Source organism: Trachurus trachurus (assembly GCF_905171665.1).
Source record: "Trachurus trachurus genome assembly, chromosome: 15".
Taxonomy (NCBI): Eukaryota; Metazoa; Chordata; class Actinopteri; order Carangiformes; family Carangidae; genus Trachurus; species Trachurus trachurus.
The window spans coordinates 12147390-12159952 of NC_139906.1; the positions used below are offsets into that span (position 1 = coordinate 12147390).

At 39.1% G+C, this 12563-nt stretch overlaps 1 protein-coding gene across 1 annotated transcript in view; it reads right to left on the minus strand.

Moving 5' to 3' along the window:
* Positions 1–12296, minus strand: part of LOC310998605 (serine-rich coiled-coil domain-containing protein 2-like) — a 54242-nt gene extending 41946 nt beyond the window's left edge. The window contains 1 exon segment of the mRNA XM_083988738.1: positions 11694–12296. The gene's annotated coding sequence lies outside the window, so the exon portion shown is untranslated.
* Positions 12297–12563: the final 267 nt, after the last annotated feature.

The following is a 12563-nucleotide window of genomic DNA, read 5'->3' on the forward strand; positions in this document are numbered from 1 at the left end:
ATAACTGAATAAGGGAAAACAAAGAGGGAGGGCTGGGACAAATGGGTTGGATAGAATGAGCACGAAAAGATGCAATCTCTTTTCTGGCACTTGTTTGTTCTTGGCGTGATTTTGAAAACAGCTGCAAACCAGAACTTCTCTGTCCCTCCCTATTTCTTTCCAAAATCTTTCTATCTTAGAAAATCTGTTTTTCATAACGCAGAACCAATCGATTACATGGATCAATGATTCTACGACCAGTTTGGAGAGCCTAGCATTTCATCAAAGTGGCTCTCCTGTAAGACACCAAGGCATTTTTTGTAAAGGACAATGCACTCATTTGTGTTTGTGTTGGTTTATGTTTTGTGTGTCTAGGTTTTTGTGACGTGTTGCATACGTAAATATCAGAATAATCTCAAAGGTTTTTCATGGGGACATGATACCATCTTCTTTCTCGGGTGTATGGTGGCTTTGCATAAAAGTCCAATAAAGATATCGAGCAAAAAGGCAAAGCAGCACAAATACACACATAACCAGTGCAATTTAATTCTTGTCAAATAAATTTGAAGGCCTGTGTTAAATTAACCATCTACCACACAGATCAAAAAATACAAATATGGAGGCCCAATGCCTTTTAATTCAAAGTATCTAATCTGGGAATGGATGAGGGCACAGTAAGTATTATCTGACTATCAAATACCAAGATGACTATGTCACTTCATAATGAATCTAAACCAAACTCCAGACTCATTTACATATATTGACAGAGTTCTGCGTCTCAGTGGAGTAATAACTAGGCCAGTCATCTGGACAGGGAGCTAGTGGCCCATAACTCTCTCCCTGAAGAGATTAACAGAGTGCCATTAGAGCAGGCTAATAGAATGAGACAGGGATGAAAGCAACACTGACGCTGGGCTAATGTGTATTGAGTGAAAGCAATACTGGGCTGAGCTACCCTGATGCTAAGTGATGCTAATCCAATGAGACAGCGTAGAGGGTTTGGTAATGCTGTGTACTAACTGTGCTAGATCAAATGACAGACACCAACAGAAGAAAGAGTGAGTAGATGCAGTGTAAGTGGAGAAAGTTAAGGTGTGGCAGACTGCTGCATTAAGAACTACTGTACTGTGCAGTGCCAGTGTCTTTGCTTGTGTAAAAAAAAAAGTGCATTTAAAACATTACCTTAACTCAGTGAAGCAAAGTTGACTTGTCCAGTCATTTCCATCCCAGAGTCACTTACTAAGATAAGAGCGAAACTAAGTTGTCAAAACACTCTTATAGTTTTCTATCATCTAAACTGAAAGTGAGGCAGCACCCAAAAGAACAGGAAGACACTCTTCAGAGGTTGATCTGTCTGCTGCCTGGCTTTCACTCTATCTCTCTCTCTCTATCTGCATGTGTGTATGCGAAATGTGACGCGTGTGCGGTGTGTGCCGATGGGTGTGCGGTTGACGAGAACAGAGCCTCCATGGGTGCAGTTAATATTTGATAGGGCATCTTTTAGCAGCCCCACCCATTGCTCCCTGCAACGGGAGCAGGGAGGAGAGGAAAGGAGAAATTGGGCTTTACACCAAACACTACAAAGACTCATTTCCAGCACAAAATAAGATTATCAACAGCAGGAAAAAGTCTGATCATTTGGTACAATATAGTACAAAGTCTAAAGACCAAAGCCACATAATCCTCCCCGCGCAAGAAAATGTATCTCCAAGCTTAAGTAGCAATTTCAGTGTGCACTGTGCTGGCCCGATGTCATGAGATCACCAGAGGGGATAATAAAGGAAAACAGAGCCTTCCTAGCATTCAGCTGCACATGAAAAGTGACTCCAGTAAAGAGGAATTTGTTGTGGTTCTCGTAAATATTCAGTGTGAATTCAATTTCCCCCACTCATTTCATGCTTGACATCATACCAGTTCCACTCAGTCAACCGTTTTCTGCTAAGTGCCAGCAGTAAAACCATGCAAGCATTGCCAGTTCCTCAATATCTCCTGTTTATAAGAGCCTGCGGTGCCATATATACCTTTATAAATCACAGTACGGGGGTCTGGCACAGCCTACGTTAGATTAGCAACAGAATTAAATGCTAAAACACAGGATTTCAAAAGACTCTTAAAGCTTTTATATAATTCTTCTGTCATGTGGTTCAGTTAAAATCAGCTGGTCTACATGCAGGTCACAATATTACATATTAAATTAAGTCTGAACTAGTCATACTAATGACGAGTCACGAAGCAGAAACGCCCTTTAAAGTACTTGTCCACATGAATAATTCTGCTGGTCTCTTTTTAAGGTGTGATGCTGAGCAATAGATGTAGTTGGGCTTCAATAAATCTAATAATCCTCTGCGCTATAGCAGTCTAGATATCCACAATAATCACAGTTCTCCTAACAACATGCTGCACCTACAGTTTTTTCGTGTAGATGTAGAACATGCTTACCCAGACATGTCGCTGTCTGCTCCCTCTTACAGTATGTGACCTTCATTTGAACGCCTCTGTGCGAAGACTGCAGGGCATCTGACAGCCCCTTTTAAATCATGTTACCTGTAACCTGCTTAGCACTACCCACTGTAAGAGGGTCTACTTTTTCACCATGAAGAAAAATCCATTATAATCCAGAAGAAAAAAACATGTATTTCTCTGACTTCACTTAAAGATAATTGTTTATGACAATACAGTGCAGACACAAATAGCATTAAGTAATCATAACTCAGTGCTATCATAGGTCTTAAGTGAAAAATCAACCTTTATAGGAATGTTTTCTCACATGACAAACACAAAAGGACTCAGTCACAGAGAGTTCATGGTAAGTTTATCTTCCTTCCTTCACCCAAGCTTTTCTTGGAGACCAGAACATTGATCATTTTCTCTGGTACCTCCCAATAAGGTCACTCTTCACAGGGACATGTGAGTTCATTTGAAACATCTCCAGCTGATCTGCTGCGCTGTTGTGATGTGACCTACCCAAACTCTGACTCATTCCCCTTACCGCCACATGCTGCAGTGAAAACACAGGCCAGCGAGAGGTGTCGCTTTAAGGGAACGAACCCGGCATTGAAATAAATATGAAACAGTGCAAATAGTAAACTTTTAATCATGTTCCTGTCTGAGTTATCCTTTGTGAGAGGACAATACACTGCCATTAGGTCAGCTTCCCTTCTGCCCAAATTCTCTCCTTTTCCTGTGCCTCCTTCCTCTCCATTCTCTCTATCAGGCTGTCCCTCTGAATAAACGCCCACCCACCCCCCAATCTCTGCCGTTTCCTCAGGCAGCACATTTTAATACAGTAGCTAACTAACAGTCTGACATGTAGCCAGGGAGAACAAGGCATCCCTACATCAAATCAGGCCACAGTTGGTGGTTAACGTCCGTGCCTTTGTGTCCAGTTTTTCACACAGTGTAGGGCTACTGGGTCAGCTGATGAAACTGGAAGGGAACCTATCCAAGAGAGGGTGGGACAGTGATCTAGCCTTTTCTGAACTGACTCAATACTCATTAGTGGCGTCCATGGCTACATAAACCCCGCTGTTTAAAATATTTGAAAGCAGAAAGCCAAAGCAGCACAATAAAATCCATTATCTGGAGATACAAGATGATGCTGTAGTTCAGCCTGCCATGCAAACACGGTATTTGAATACCAACGACCATGTCTGCACAGGTGACATTCAGAACACTATTTGTTTTTTGCAACGACATTAGAGTCAAATGTCACTATCTCACAAAGCCTAAGTCATCAGATCCAGAGTTTCAGCTTTACGGGTGTGTATCACAAAGAAACATCCAGTTTGTAACATGCAATTATGTGTCATTGAGTTAATCATTCAGTACCAAAAAGAGGCAACGTGCCAATTGAAACCTGTGCAGTAACATGAGTACAGAAACCTCTTATTACCTGAGCCTTGTGCTAGAAAGCAGTGTTTGTGGACGTATAGGTTAAAATAAAACTCTCACCCTCAAAACACACAACACAGTTTTCAGTCCAGTCTTAACGTCTGGTCCCAAAGACAAGCACCGGAAATGGAAAAGTGCTGCTATCAGACTTTTGGACCCCACGGCATATCATTCTTGTTCACAAAAACTGAGTGTTTTGTTAGTGTTTTCCATTGTGTTTATGTGCATGACTATGAAAGAGAGAGCTGGGCAAGATGGGACAGAGCGAATCTACACTACATTGTGAGCAGCTGCATAATAAAAGGACAATTTGGACAATTAAAATTGTAGAAATATAAATGTGGAGAGACAGGAAGACGTCAGCCCAGACCGACCCGAGCCGACCCGGATCACTAATGTCTCCTCAGAGTGCCTTGGATGCATTCACACCTGTACTTAGAGCTGTCCACCACTGATTGGATCACCTGATACACATGTCAATGCCGGCTCTGAACTGTGCCAAAGACTCTATAATATCACATGACTCAAAGCCTCAGAGGATTATTGAACCAGACTTAAAGGTTTTAATGAGAGTGACCCTGCAAACCGGTGTGATGGAGGATTAATGCACTGACATTACCTGATACTTAAGAAACTGTATGAAACAAGATGACTGCAAGAAATGATACCCGATGAGGCATACACTCTGTTGGATAGCATGCATTTTAAATATCATATAAAGTACTGTCATTAGAAAAACAATTACAGCATTATATGAAAGAAGGAACTTGGAACATAAGTGATAAAGTAAATGATCGCTTTCTCGCCTGCACCTGTACTTAAAGGTCATGTACACTCATTCAGGTATTTTCAGTTATGGCTAATTAGGGCCTTTCTCAGATAGCTGTGCGGTCGAGGCTGTCAATCACACAGAGTCTGTTTACCTACAATATGTAAGAGTAGCGCTCTGGTATGTAAGCCTTTAATTATGCAAATTAATTTTCAACAGAGTAGATGACAGTCACGTACATCACAATTTGAAATGAATGTCACCATAAGAAAATCAGATATAAATGATTAAGTTAATGATGGAGGGGTTCTATTAAGTGGCTCCACTCTCTGGGTCCTGATATTGCGCAGACTGGCATATCATATAAGTACTTCTCCTGCATTTTGGAAGGCAAAATGTCTGTAGTCAAACACACATTTTCAGCAACTGTTCATTATATCCTGACAATAAATGCCAGGCATCTGCTGCTACCACCTTGCATTGTTTTCATAATAACACCTGTGTAAACACACACACACACAAACGGAGCAAATGAACAGATGGACTTTCACGTAGACAAAAACACTCCCATGTATTCAACTTTTTCCACGTTGTATTATTGCTTCCTGAGAGGACAGGAGGTCCAGACGCGCAGCTGTATACAACCTGCAATCTGATATTATAGAGGAGTTCACATTGTAACTCATATCACACATCACTTTTTATAAGAAAAAAAAATTGAATACAAAGTTAAGTGCATCACCTTCCATGTGTCAAAACAGGACTTAACTCTTCTTTTTTCAGCATATTACTAGTTTATAGCCTGCTGGTGCTTGTAGACTGACATTACAAATGTCTGCTTTCAAATTTCTACTCCTTCAGGGTAGGGACATCTATGCATCTCACCAAAAGAAATCACCTTGACAAAGACACCCCAGTTGTCCCACAGACATGAGAAAGTACAATCAAGTAACATATGAATTACACATCATGCAAAGTACTGGTACTGTATAGTTTTTTCATTTCTGAAGGGCATTTTTGTCCTAAGCACCTGTCAATTTCTAACCCTGGGCCAGTGTTTCTGAGATCCTGTGTCTCCACTCCTCTACACGCTGAGCTATTAAAAGCCGTTAAACATCTGTGGTCTTACCGAGGGAACGACACAACTGATAAGCGTGGCTAAGTATAGCCCTAATGATAGGCCTCATACAGAGAGAGAGAGAGGAGGGCAGAGAGGATCAGAGAAAAGTCAAAGTCAAATCAAGTCCCTTGGCCCTGAGCACAACATCACCACAACAACACACACACGTGAAAACTTGCATAAAACTATGTGTATTATTATCCTGAATGGGCATTTTAAGTGCTCGGCTATTAGATCCATCATCTTGTACGATCAGACAAGCAGAGCAAGAATCAGTGAGAGACTCCCCATGTCCGTATTGTTCTAATAATGAAATCTGAAAAACGACAGTGAATACAACCCCCACAGTGGAAAGGATGAAAGCAAACTACTCATATCTAGTCCTAAGAGCTGTACATCCCTCTTTCAAGAAGAGCTGAATTGAGAGCATGTCCTTTCAGAACTGAAGGAGCCTCTTAAATGAGCGGTGAAATGTTTTCAAGTATCTATAACCAGGGCCAGATGTCCTCCATTCAGCTCTTCTTGTCTCAAAATGACCTGCATAGCTGAGAATCTTCAGATATTACACACCGCTCACCTTGCTCTACACTGACTCCTGTAGTGTGTCATATCTGACATTGTCATATGAATGACTCAACAATGCTTTGTGCTGCAAATAATCCCTTTTATTCCTATGTAAACACACTTTAACATCTTATCTGTATCTGCTGACCTCAAGGCAGCCCGTCATGGGCACTATACTTGGAATGACTACTATGCGCAGGGTAGTGTGTGTAACGTGTATCTTCACACATAGCTAGATTACCAGAAACACTTGGGCACACACACAGTCTGGAGAAACCGCACAGTGAACTGCAGTTTGGGGGGTCTTCAGCTATAGGCTGCTGCACAGTGGAGACATTCAGCTGTTGTTGAGGGGAATCAGATTGTAAACACACCCTCAGCCAAGGTGGTGCTCTAGGACCCCTGCCAACAGGTGCGTGAGGAACACACACATAGATTTGCATTTGTGTGTGTGTATATGCAACCCCACCCAAACACTGTGACACCAGGGGAGTGTCCATCTCACTTACACTGAGGGCAATCAGTCATGCCTTATCCTAATGTGTACTGGCGCGCTGATGCCACGGCCATGGCGCTTTGCACTGTCTGGGCTGTAATGGATCAGAGCCCAAAATGGTACACAGTAACACATGCGCGCACTAGCAGTTATGAGACTTGAATGACAGCAACTTCAGAAGTGGTATAAAAATATGAATATGTGAGGCAGCACTGCATGGTATAAATAAAAAAAAACCCGCCAGTTAAATCTGAACTCCCTGTCTGCTGCAGATCTAACTTCATGACACGAAGGAGGAGTGAGTCATCTATAGTTACTTACCCTTTAATCCAGACATGCATAAGGAACGCACATCTCACTGGTGGTGTATCAGGTTGAGTTCCCTTCACATATAAAACCCTGAGCCACACAGACACACTGCCACATTTAGACATTTGTCAAGAAGCAATCCTCCAAGATTATTTCAGTTTATCTTGCAAATGCAATATAAGCTCAATGGGCAGAACTTGTTATATAATTAGGTGCTCTGTATAGGCTTATTACATAAAGGCCATTATCATTCATGGTAGAGTGACTAAAGGGCAGGTCATGACTGTAGGGGGTGATGTTGTGATGTATGAAAACATGTCTTCTTCTACTGCAGTGAAGTTAGTTTGAAGTTGGATATTTGACAGACATTCGCTCACTCACTCGCTTCTCAATATATTAAAAATCCATATAAAATATTAGATGTGTTCAAATGCAATAAAAACAGGTGTGTCTCATAGAGGAGGCTTAGCTCTACCATCCTGTGTCGATCTTGAGCCAACAGGTCACATGACCTAGGAGTTATTGAGCTATAATGCTCATATTTACAGTATAAAATACATTAAAAATTCATATAAAATATTTAATGTGTTTAAATGCAATAAAAACAGGTGCGTGTCATAGAGGAGGCTTAGCCCTACCATCCTGTGTTGATTTTGAGCCAACAGGTTACATGACCTGAGAGTTATTGAGCTCTAATGCTCATATTTACAGTATAAAATACATAAAAAATTCATATAAAATATTAAATGTGTTTAAATACAATAAAAACAGGTGTGTCTCATAGAGGAGGCTTAGCCCTACCATCCTGTGTTGATTCTGAGTCAACAGGTCACATGACCTAGGAGTTATTGAGCTATAATGCTCATATTTACTGTATAAAATATATAAAATATTCATATAAAATATTAAATGTGTTTAAATACAATAAAAACAGGTGTGTCTCATAGAGGAGGCTTAGCCCTACCATCCTGTGTTGATTTTGAGCCAACAGGTCACATGACCTAGGAGTTATTGAGCTATAATGCTCATATTTACAGTATTAAATAAATCAAAAATCCATATAAAATAGTAAATGTGTTTAAATGCAATAAAAAAAGGTGTGTGTCATAGAGGAGGCTCACATCTGCCATTCTGTGTTGATTTTGAGCCAAAAGGTCACATTAATTTTTTATATATTTTATACAGTAAATATGGGTGTTAGAGCTCAATAACTCCCAGGTCATGTGACCTGTTGGCTCAAAATCAACACAGAACAGAAGATCTAAGTCTCCTCTATGACACTCACCCGTTTTTATTGCATTTAAACACATTTACTATTTTATATGAATTTTTAATATATTTTATACAGTAAATATGAGCATTAATAGCTCAATAACTCCCAGGTCATGTGACCTGTTGGCTCAAAATCAACACAGGATGGTAGAGCTAAGCCTCCTCTATGACACACACCTGTTTTTAATGCATTTAAACAAATGTAATATTTTATATGGATTTTTGATTTATTTTATACTGTAAATATGAGCATTAGAGCTCAATAACTCCCAGGTCATGGGACCTGTTGGCTCAAAATCAACACAGGATGGTAGAGCTAAGCCTCCTCTATGAAACACACCTGTTTTTATTGCATTTAAACAAATGTAATATTTTATATGGATTTTTGATTTATTTTATACTGTAAATATGAGCATTAGAGCTCAATAACTCCCAGGTCATGGGACCTGTTGGCTCAAAATCAACACAGGATGGTAGAGCTAAGCCTCCTCTATGACACGCACCTGTTTTTATTGTATTTAAACACATTTAATATTTTATATGAATTTTTAATGTATTTTATACAGTAGGCTAAATATGAGCATTAGAGCTCAATAACTCCTAGGTCATGTGACCTGTTGGCTCAAAATCGACACAGGATGGTAGAGCTAAGCCTCCTCTATGACACACACCTGTTTTTATTGTATTTAAACACATTTAATATTTTATATGAATTTTTAATGTATTTTATACTGTAAATATGAGCATTAGAGCTCAATAACTCCCAGGTCATGGGACCTGTTGGCTCAAAATCAACACAGGATGGTAGAGCTAAGCCTCCTCTATGACACACACCTGTTTTTATTGTATTTAAACACATTTAATATTTTATATGAATTTTTAATGTATTTTATACAGTAGGCTAAATATGAGCATTAGAGCTCAATAACTCCTAGGTCATGTGACCTGTTGGCTCAAAATCGAAACAGGATGGTAGAGCTAAGCCTCCTCTATGACACACACCTGTTTTTATTGTATTTAAACACATTTAATATTTTATATGAATTTTTAATGTATTTTATACTGTAAATATGAGCATTAGAGCTCAATAACTCCCAGGTCATGGGACCTGTTGGCTCAAAATCAACACAGGGTGCAGAGCTAAGCCTCCTCTATGACACAAACCTGTTTTTATTGCATTTAAACGAATGTAATATTTTATATGGATTTTTGATTTATTTTATACTGTAAATATGAGCATTAGAGCTCAATAACTCCCAGGTCATGGGACCTGTTGGCTCAAAATCAACACAGGATGGTAGGGCTAAGCCTCCTCTATGAGACACACCTGTTTTTATTGTATTTAAACACATTTACTATTTTATATGAATTTTTAATATATTTTATACAGTAGGCTAAATATGAGCATTAGAGCTCAATAACTCCTAGGTCATGGGACCTGTTGGCTCAAAATCAACATAGGATGGTAGGGCTAAGCCTCCTCTATGACACACACCTGTTTTTATTGCATTTAAACGAATGTAATATTTTATATGGATTTTTGATTTGTTTTATACTGTAAATATGAGCATTATAGCTCAATAACTCCCAGGTCATGGGACCTGTTGGCTCAAAATCAACACAGGATGGTAGAGCTAAGCCTCCTCTATGAGACACACCTGTTTTTATTGCATTTAAACACATTTACTATTTTATATGGATTTTTGATTTATTTTATACTGTAAATATGAGCATTATAGCTCAATAACTCCTAGGTCATGTGACCTGTTGGCTCAAAATCAACATAGGATGGTAGGGCTAAGCCTCCTCTATGAGACACACCTGTTTTTATTGTATTTAAACACATTTAATATTTTATATGAATTTTTTATGTATTTTATACTGTAAATATGAGCATTATAGCTCAATAACTCCTAGGTTATGTGACCTGTTGGCTCAAAATCAACACAGGATGGTAGGGCTAAGCCTCCTCTATGAGACACACCTGTTTTTATTGTATTTAAACACATTTAATATTTTATATGAATTTTTAATGTATTTTATACTGTAAATATGAGCATTAGAGCTCAATAACTCTCAGGTCATGTGACCTGTTGGCTCAAAATCAACACAGGATGGTAGGGTTAAGCCTCCTCTATGACACACACCTGTTTTTATTGCATTTAAACACATTTACTATTTTTTATGAATATTTTATATATTTTATACAGTAAATATGAGCATTAATAGCTCAATAACTCCCAGGTCATGTGACCTGTTGGCTCAAAATCAACACAGGATGGTAGAGCTAAGCCTCCTCTATGACACACACCTGTTTTTATTGTATTTAAACACATTTAATATTTTATATGAATTTTTAATGTATTTTATACTGTAAATATGAGCATTATAGCTCAATAACTCCTAGGTCATGTGACCTGTTGGCTCAAAATCAACACAGGATGGTAGGGCTAAGCCTCCTCTATGAGACACACCTGTTTTTATTGTATTTAAACACATTTAATATTTTATATGAATATTTTATATATTTTATACAGTAAATATGAGCATTATAGCTCAATAACTCCTAGGTCATGTGACCTGTTGACTCAGAATCAACACAGGATGGTAGGGCTAAGCCTCCTCTATGAGACACACCTGTTTTTATTGTATTTAAACACATTTAATATTTTATATAAATTTTTTATGTATTTTATACTGTAAATATGAGCATTAGAGCTCAATAACTCTCAGGTCATGTAACCTGTTGGCTCAAAATCAACACAGGATGGTAGGGCTAAGCCTCCTCTATGACACACACCTGTTTTTATTGCATTTAAACACATTAAATATTTTATATGAATTTTTAATGTATTTTATACTGTAAATATGAGCATTATAGCTCAATAACTCCTAGGTCATGTGACCTGTTGGCTCAAAATCGACACAGGATGGTAGAGCTAAGCCTCCTCTATGAGACACACCTGTTTTTATTGCATTTGAACACATCTAATATTTTATATGGATTTTTAATATATTGAGAAGCGAGTGAGTGAGCGAATGTCTGTCAAATATCCAACTTCAAACTAACTTCACTGCAGTTCTTCTTCTGCCTCAATGGGGAAAACAGAGGAAGACCACTGATCATCCTTATTATAAAATATGTGTGTTGCTACCATGTTGTATAGCCAAACCATAACCTGCCAGAATGACCTTTATAATAACAGTGTTTTCAAACCATTTCATAATAGTCAATGTAACGTGATGTAGCCTATGGATGTAAGTTACAATATGACAACACTTACCTCACTCACGCTGTTAGGAGCATGTTTGTAGCCTCCACGACAGGTCAGCAAAGAGTCCACTTGTTCGTTGTCTTGTGAATATCAGCATGTTGTAAAGTAGTGGTAACGTTAGCTAGTGTTTCCCTTTCAGTTTAAAAACACTATGGACACTGAGATGCGCTGATGGAAGTTGTAGCTCGTCCATCGCCAGCAGTCAATCAATACATTAGTTCAATGTAACCGAAAAAACAACGCGAAGTCACGGACAATTCCTACGCCGAGTTGACCAACAAAAGCTAATAAATAAATAAGTAGGACTTGGGGGATTGCCCGTGTTTCCGTTTAGTGTTTCCAGTTTGAAGTGGAAAGAGAAACAAACACCCTCGAGCTAGTGAATCCCCGAGCCGTTAGTTTAGTTAGTTACAGTGTCAACACCGAGCAACTGATGATACCAAGACTTGTAACCGACTGAAAAAGACTGTCCGAGTGTCCGTAAACACAACGCGGCGACGTAAAAACATACGGAATCCTCGCACAAAACAACAACGTAGGGGTTGGTGGGTGGTGGGGAAAAAAGGAAAAAGACACCGTCCACAACAACACAGGAGGCAGAAACGGTACGGACAGACTACTCCACACATACACAGAGTCAGTGTTATCCTACCGACAGCCTCCCCTCGCCTCCAGCTGGGCGGAGCGTAGGCTAGAGATGTCACCTGGGTCTCAAAGGGTGACATAGCGCGTTGACCTCGAAATGCTCGGTTGCCTGTTTTGGTTCAGATAGTTAGTATCATTTCATGTAGCTACTAGTGCATATTTTTTTTATTAGCTACATATTTTGTTAACAACATACTTCCTGCTAACCGTACACGTGACATCAGAATATAATAAGCCATTGAG